At 37.0% G+C, this 9084-nt stretch overlaps 1 pseudogene; it reads left to right on the top strand.

The window, feature by feature from the left end:
• The first annotated feature begins 2686 nt into the window (after window positions 1–2686).
• The window catches only part of LOC132698060 (heat shock protein 83-like), a 42995-nt pseudogene continuing 36597 nt past the window's right edge, over window positions 2687–9084 (top strand).

The following is a 9084-nucleotide window of genomic DNA, read 5'->3' as shown; positions in this document are numbered from 1 at the left end:
GTTTTGATTAACGATATCACAAGCGAAATTACGGGCAGGAGAGCCCGCGGCTCCATTTTCTAATGGTCGGGCATCAGGATCCTCCAAACCAAATCACACACGGTATCGGCGGTAATAACACGTTAAGCGTACCGCATACCGTTAACTCATCGCAAGTAGTTCGCGCATGCATACAAATTAATGAACAAAAATAGATGAAAAAGTAACAACGCTGCGGCAGCCGCGGCCCCGGCCTTCATCACGAATCCGCGCGGTTTGTACAGGATGTACCGGTAGTGAAACAACACCCGATTCTAATACGATTGCCGGAGCGAATTTAAAATGTGCATCTTTGTGTTGTCCCTCTGTCTCAATATGCGTTCGTTATCGGTTGTTTTAAATAAGAATATATGTTTAGTTAGCAGAGGTTTTTTTTTTTAAATTTTAATTGAAATAAGCGTTCTTCCACTTCTTTCTTGGTCGACCTTATTGAAGGGATGTTCTTAATAAGTGTGCCTTCCTCTTGTAGATCGAATCTTGCTGTTATCACGGGGTGTCGTGATTTTTAATTCTATCCATCCTTATCTTATCCACGATTCTTCTATTCAGATATCAATCATGTCTGATGTTTTTGTGGTGTCAGCTCTCCAATAACATGGGCCAACAATTCTGTATAATTTAGGCCTGCTAAATTTAAATCTGATTAGAGTTTAGAAGAAGATTTATTTTTATTTTTGGAAGATCTCTCCCTCTTTGCCGAAAAACTGCGTTTAGTGGATTTTTTTGTATACTCTATGGCCGGATCTGCCATCACAGCACCAATATTTCCGGGACAGTAGTCTGGATGTGAGTGTAAAAAGTGTAGTTTTATTATCATATTGCGTCCCATTTCCCTAAATTTCTCTAACATGTTTTCTACGATGTCGTTGTAACTTGTATTCACAAAGTCTTGATCTTCCATTAATCGCCTTATTTGAGGACCTACAAAAATTCCTTCCTGCAATTTTGTACCTGAGAAGCGGGAATTTTTAAATATATGTATTTAAACATGCTCCATCTTTATTTAAAACTTTAATGTACCGCTTCATCAGTCCTAATTTAATATGCAGCAGTGGTAATATATATTTTGCCCCTTGTTTCTTCTGTATCACTCGCACAAAAAACAGGGGTACTTCCTATATCCTGACTGCTGACCTGGTACAAGTCGGTGACATAAATAAGTGAATTATTAGGATGTTATGAAATGTTCGTATTTTTAAAACAATAAATTCAAAAATGTTGCGTCATAGAAACAAAAAACATTGTTTTTCTTTTAGTTTAGTCCCTCGAAAAATATGAAAGATATCAAATCACAAAATCTTTGTTGGCCTGTGTAATTTGAAGTCCGACTACTTCATTGATATTCTTGGTGCTTCTTATTTGGACACCGGAATAGTTGAAGAATGGCACTTGTCCAACGATAGTGTTGTTAAAATTAGAGTTTACAAGGTTTTTTAGCTATCATGAGAACTGTCGTTTTTTTCGAAGATATATTAAGATGGATTCGCTCACAGAACAGTGCAAACTGGTGTAGAACCCTTTAGTAATCGTCTTCACTTTCCACAACTAGAGCTGCGTCGTCGGCGTAACACGCGATAGTGCCTGTCCGTTATTTGAAGGCTTATTATTTCGTTCATCACGAGGTTATTGGTATTGGTATTGGAATTAAAGGAGGGTGCTCCTCGCGGGTGTCCAAGCACCAAGCCACCAGATGGGCCCGTTATGCCCCCAGACCGCGCTAGAGGGCGTCCAGAATGCCGCCCCTCCTATAGAAGGTCAGCAACTCCTTTAGCCCAATAACGTGCACTAAGTCCGGATCGATAAGGGCAGTTTCGAAGGCTCCAAATCTTGCCCATGTCAAAGCAGGGCACTTGGTAAGCAGATAATACGGGGTCTCCTCCCCATCCATGCACCACCTGCACACTGGGTGGTCTCCAATGCCTAGCAAGCAAAGATGCCTCCTAAGCCTGCAATGTCCTGTGTAGGCCCCTGCTAGTGCTCTACACTCCACTCGGGCCAGTTCAATCAGCTCCCTGGTCCGAGGGAAATCGGTCCCATCCATCATAAGCCCCGCCTGCCTCATTCCCGGAGCAATCTTCCAGCCCACCACGGCCCGTTCTCTCACCCAGACTTCTAGAGCTGCCCGCCTCACACACGGTGCGATCCCCAAGCGGGGCTGTGGTCCCATATGCCTGTGCGAGGAGCCCTCCCTGGCTAAGGCATCCGTTGCCTCGTGACATTCCTCGCCTCGGCCAAATTTATTCAGTACCCCTTTGCACTTCTTTATCAACAAGGAGCCCTTGCGCACTGACTTTAGCGCCATAAGTGCAGCCCTACTATCAGAGCAGAAGAATACTCTCCTGCTTCCGGGGTTGACCCGAAGCACCTCTCTGGCCGCCATCAATATAGCTAAAATTTCCGCCTGAAACACAGTCCACTACTGTTCCACAGGGACCGACAAGCTCGATCCCGTTGTCTCGCAGTACACTCCAGCTCCGGTCAAATCTCCCATTCTGGAACCGTCCGTGTACCAGACAAGTCCTTCCTAGGAGCCAGATCTGTTCTCTCTCCACTCTTCCCTTGATGGAAAGAGAAAGGTCAATTTATCAAAGAAGGTCATCTCAGGGATCATGACGTCACTCGGTATACCCAGGGCCAGCCCTCTAAAATGTCGTACGGGCACCGCTTGCAGGTTCCCTCTCTCCAGAGCCCGCAGCTCGCTAGCCTGACAGCCGTCCTGGTCGCCTCCATCCGCACCCGATCCGCCAGAGAAGACAGACCCATCAGAGCCTCTAGGGTCCTTGTGGGTGCCTTCGTCATGGCGCCCGTTATGCAGAGGTATGCTAATCTCTGCAGTTTAGTTTAGAGATGACCATCTCCACCTTGCCAGGATTAACTTTCTGTCCCGGCACCATTGTGAGAATCTTGCCAACGCCCCGTTCAGGAGCCCCTGCATCCTTCCCACGTCCGTCCCCTGTATCATTATCACAAGGCCGTCTGCATATGCCTGAGTATAGACCCCGTGTCCTTCCCTCAGAATATGCAATATCTCATTCACCACTAGGCACCACAGGAAGGCAGACAAGACCCATCTTTGTGGACAGTCCTGTGATGAGCCGATGGAGGTCTGCTCCCCACCCAGTCTTGGCGATCCACTTATTTTGGTCTATGTTGTTGTTAATTCTCTTATCTTTAGTTCTGCTGTTTTAAATCTTTTGTTCTGTGTGTTTTTATTTCTGTGTTCTGTGTGTTCTTATTTCCGTAAGTCCTGATATTTCTTCGCAGAACCATAGTATATTTTTTTCTTGTTGATTATTTTTGTGCTTAGTGCACCTCTTACAGACCCATTTAAATTAAATTGGTATGGCTTCCAACAAATTTGGTTTTTTACTTGTTGAGTTTATGTAAAATATCAACATTATCGTCAAACTTGTGCATTTCTGAATTTAAATGAATGACTGTTTCGTTAAAGCGTTTTTTAGATGTTCTACCTGTTTGTCCGATATAAATTTTGGGCCATTGATTTTTTAGTTTTTCGTAATTTAGTTTTATTGTTTTTTAAAAATGTTCCTATGGTGATTTCAGTTTTAAAAGCAATCTTGAAAGGGTTCGCAATCTTTGTTAAGAGCTACTTATTTTATAATATTTAAGACCTTTTCAATTTTTTCTGTGGAAAGTGGTAGATTAAGTAGTCTGTGGATAAGATAATATTGTATGTGACTGTGATTGAAGTTATTATATATTATGGTGTATATGTGTGAGGGTTTATGGTAAATGAAAATGTCTAATAGGTTCTGTCCAGAAAGTTTCATGAGTTTTCTATGGTAAATTTTATAGGGTTATGTATGGAGATAATATGATTCAAAAAAGATTGTAGTTGTTTTTCCCTTCCAGTGAAACAAGCAAAACGCCATCAACATATCTATCCCACCAAAGAAACATTTTACTTGGAGGATGTTGTGACTCAAAATCGTGAATGAAAAATTCTGCTAGTAGTGGACTAAGTGACCATTAAGTTCAAAATATTTTTGGTCCAGATAAACTATTAAACTATCTAACAAGTTTTGTTTTGTGGTATAGTTGATTTGTCTCTGGTTATTACGTCAATCTGTGAAATTCTAGGAAATTGATTTTGAATTAGAATTGACTTAGGAGGAATTTTAATATCTTTAACGTTGTTACCCAGTTCGAATAAATTTTTGATAACATATCTAGGCTTAAACAATTTTTATGAATCTTGTTGAAAGCGTAACTGATGGTTCTGGAACTACTGGCCTAATTAGCATATCTTGTTTGTGCAATTTAATGGTATAATTTAAGGGTATAATTTTGGAGGTTGGGGATAGAGAAGCAAAAAACAATTTAACTCCTTATTGGTGTTTGAGTAAAAAATGTTGAAAAGGTAGTGATAATGAAATCATTAAATATATTATAAAATATATGAGTAATTGAAGACCGATTTCAGACATTTATTTCATTTGTTAAACTGTTAAACTCACTAAAGCAACTCGATATATCTGCAGTATAGATAATGAAGGGAAGAGGTCTTAACAGGGAGCCCTGTCAATTTCTAAGGCACCCGATCTAATATTTTTAATCGAAACCAGCTTATATCTGCGATCCAGTTAGAAATCACGAAAAGAAATACACACATTTGTTTGAATTTAGATAGCAGAGTTACGATCAAAATTATGTGGGGTTGAACAAAACCTATTAGAACTCTACCCATGTGTAACTGAATCACGGCTAAATAACTCAATTGTGGACCATGAAATAGTTGATTCAAAATTGATACGTTTCTTTTGATCGTATTTATTGCAGTCAAAAATAAATTCAAGACAATATCAGTTACGGAACAGTCACACGTTAGTAATTTGACGTATGGAAGTTTCTCCTCCAAGTCAGAGAATAGAATTAATTGCTTGGAACCTTATGAATAAAATAATATAAACGTAGGTCAGTCAATGTTCAGATAACTTAGTTAGAGATCTAGATATATTTTAAGAAAATACTGCCGTTAAAATGCCGCTTCCAAACTTATTTACGATCTGTCAGCGATCTTGTTGGTTGTTCAATGCCGCAAGGTCATCTCAACTTTTTTCATAGTTGTTTCATAAGTTCCTGCACTATATATCTAAGAGCTATATGGACATGCCCCTTAGTCTTAAAAAGATTTTGGTCTTGCGCATCTGTTAAAAAACAATCTGTAAATTACCAATACGAATGCTCCTTGATGAAACAGTCGTTGAAAACGGAACGAATGGAAGTAATTTATTTAGTCTTTGCAAACTTTTTCGAACCAACAAGGCACCTTTTTTCTCAGCCAAGGTGCCACTCAACAAATCATTATGAACTTTCTGAAATTCCTCGTGGAATGCGAAATCTTGACATTAAATAGCTATCCGGGTCTGATAAATTGCCCTCTAATTTTCGCTAAAACAGCTATGTATATTTCCGAATCAATTACACTTTCTTATAATCATTCCATCGAAATTGGAGTATTCGCTATGCTTGTGCCCATATTTAAGCCCTTTAAGAGCAAGCTATCAATTTTTGCAAAGCCTTTCGAGAAATTAGAATTTTTCCAACATTTTTCGATATGTTATTGGATTCGAGCAGCGTGCCTTTTATTCTAAGTGTTCTCTGCAGACTATTTACTTTTACCACCATGACCACCTGGACAACAGAATCCAGCAAGTCCATCGACAAAATAAATAATATTTTGGTTGCTCGGCTTTCATTCTATCGGTGGTTCCCTCCTCAAATGGATTAACTAATATCTGAAGGAATTGCACTAAACTTCATTGTTTTATTTTAGACTCCATTAAGCCTACTTTTAATGTCCTACAAGGTTCACATTTTTATCACATACATTATTAACATCCGCCCATATTTCCACAACTGATATTCTAAAGATTAAAAGTTTTTAATGGGGTCCATAACCTTGATACACAATAAAATTAATTTTGCGTCTCATAATATAGAAAATACTTGTCTGTCCAAGCTTCGAGATTTGTGCGTTCTGATAGTGATGCGTTAGGCTTACTCACTTTTGGCAACGGTATAACGTCTACTATCTTCCACTACGGAGGAAATATAATTTTCGAAAAATAGCTTTCCAAATCTCTTTAGACTTTTTTGTTCGACTTATATAGTCGATATAAAAATTTAGCCCGTATAACTAAATCACTGTGAATTAAATTAGAGTCATTTAGTATAAATGAATGTCTTCAAAAACCACTTGATACGGTTTCGTATTATTTTTTGTCTTATTACAAGTATAACAATTTTGAAATAAAGCTGATTAATATCAACAACATTTTTTATTTTGTTAAAACACTCAATACTCTAGTATATAGTCTAGTCCACCGAAAACTATTAGCCACTCTCTATAATTTCTTCTGACTTATTTTCTCATAAGAATCTTGAAAGCTGCAATGGGGTCTCTCGCTAGTAGTAAATAATCTCGGCAGAATAATCCTGCAAAAAGTAGTGTAGAAACAGACACTTTTATTTAAATATATCTAAAAAAATTTTCAAAAAAATAGTTTTCGCTTTTTCTTTAGAGGAAAAATTCATCTTTAATTATTTCATTTTGTGGTACTTATGAAACATCTTTTAGTTAAATTGGTTAAAATACAAAATTTAAGAAATCTAGGAAATAGTTAAGCTTCCTTGGGCTTGCTAGTTGATAGACCAAAGTCCTTGATTTGGTAGTACAATCGACGGGAATATGGCGTTTTTTTTTTAATTCGGATATTTCTGAAGTGTTAATCAATGAGTACAATTTTGCTAACCATATCCATGTAATAATAATAAGCCACAAAATTCTTTTTCGTAGTTCTGAAGTCATGATTCCAATTAACCAGTTGAGTGAAGAAGCTCAGAAATCACGAAATAAAGATGTACAGGCATTTCAGTGCTAGAAGGCAGTCATAAGATTTTTTATTTATATCTACTTAGTTTCAAAGTTCAACTAAAATATTAAATTCCACAAAAATGAGAATTGAAAATTTTTAGAAGGTTGATTTAGATTGTTCCATTACAGACTGCACTATAGAGTGAAATAAAAGTTTTTTTTTTGAAAAAAATGATTTGAAATGTAAGATTTCGTCCACATGCGCCTACAGCCACCGCGAGCTTTTCATAAAATTCAAAATATTGACTCTACCTTCCCCTCTCATTCACTACTACCTTCTTGGGGTCCATGTTGGTTAGTTATCCCACGCAATGTGACCACCACTAACACACAAGTTTGCTTTGGACGACGCTGTTGTAATACAGAAAGCAAATGCGTACTGGTCGTCGTTAAATTGGGATTCGTCGCTCTAGGAGCGACGTGATTTCATTTTTTCTAATTGTTTTAAATTGTTCCTTTGTTCTGGTACCACGGCAAATGCTCGTTATCACTAACTCTCCCACCGAACAGTTAATTAAATCTCCTCCAAAAAAATTAACATTTAGGGTTTTAATCCAGGTGAGTTTATATGGTTTCTAGCTCAAGACGATGTAAACCTCTTTAGGACACTGGTTTACCGTACATGTGGTTTTTGTAAATAAAACAAAATGTTCATAGTTGTTTTAGTTTTTAAGAAACGCGCGAAATTGCATTTTCAGGAATCCCTCGTATCTCAAGCATCAATATGAGACACCCTGTACTTACTTCTTTACGTCTATTTTATTAAAAAAGTGATTTACATTAAATTGATATTTTTTTCTTAATGGTGAAATTAGTTTAGGTCATTGCAATGGAGGTGTTTTTCAATATTCAGGAGTAAAATGTTGTCACAAAATCAAGTTTAAACTTTAATTTCTCACTGTCATTAATTATTTGTTCCATATTCCGTTTCTGAAAAAATGGAAAATTTATTACTGACAGAACAGGATATCATAAACGTGGAAGGATTTAATTATAGAGTGACTTTTACCTTCAAAACCTAGATAGAACAACAAATAGTAGGGTAAATAAGTCGTTCAATTTTTGTTACTGTTTTATATCTAACATGTTAATTTATATGAATAACTTTATTTATAACTTTAAAGTAAGAATGACTCCAAGTCACGACCTCCTTGTTGAATGCAAACACGGCTTTTTAAATGAAAAGAATTCTGAAATGATTATGTGGGGTGATAGTAAAAGCATTTCTTAGTATATGGAGCGAAAGACGATACACTAAAAAGTCTCGAAAGTTTCTCTACATAACTACGATTGAATATGTTTAAACTACTTTTAAAAATACCATTTTAAATCGCTTTTAAAAGAAAGTACGATGCGAAACTTCTTTTAACGTAACCGGAAGTTCGTGTCTTACGTTATGTCAAAAAAAAAACTGTACGTGAGTGAACTAGTGTATTTAAGGAAACTAAACATTTTCCAAATTTAACCTTAACAATAAAAACAATAAAAATACTACTTTAAATATTAAAAACATGTTCTATAAAAATTTCATTAATTTATTACCGGCTCAGAGATTATCTTATATGTTATATATTTTTTTATATAAGATATATCTAAATCCTTAATATTATTAATAAAGTTCCAGAGCAAGTCTTTTTTTTCTGCAGCTTCCACTAACAGAAGATCCCAGGCGGTTATCATATCAACTACTCTGTCTATGTTGATATCGAGTGTACAAACAGTATTTTTCATCAACTTGCGTTTAAAAAATTTCATAAAAATCATTTAGAGTGTCGTTTTTCTTTTGTAGTAGTTGCTTCCTTGTTTCCCTGGGAAATATATATGTAGCCTGAAGGCCGTGTATCGGGTTGTTCAGGTACTGGATTCTTTCAAGCTTGTGGATGAATTGTTTTAAAGTAAAATTCGTGGTAGTAGTCTCGGTGGATGGCATACACCTTTCGCAGGCTAGCCTGTTCAAGCCAGACTTTAAAAAGACTTATCCGTCTGGAATAAAGTTATTAATTTCGCCATTTCGCCATTAAGCACAGTGCATTTCAACGCAATGCCGCATGTACTTACCCCCTGAGTCAAGAGCATCATATTCAAATCACACAATTCATTTGCACTAGCGTGCCCATTCAAGTAAAGCATGCTAAAGTGTTTTTACA

The sequence above is a fragment of the Cylas formicarius genome, unplaced genomic scaffold (assembly GCF_029955315.1).
Source record: "Cylas formicarius isolate icCylForm1 unplaced genomic scaffold, icCylForm1.1 PGA_scaffold_2__14_contigs__length_35257938, whole genome shotgun sequence".
NCBI lineage: Eukaryota > Metazoa > Arthropoda > Insecta > Coleoptera > Brentidae > Cylas > Cylas formicarius.
This window is presented reverse-complemented; position numbering and strand designations above follow the sequence as displayed.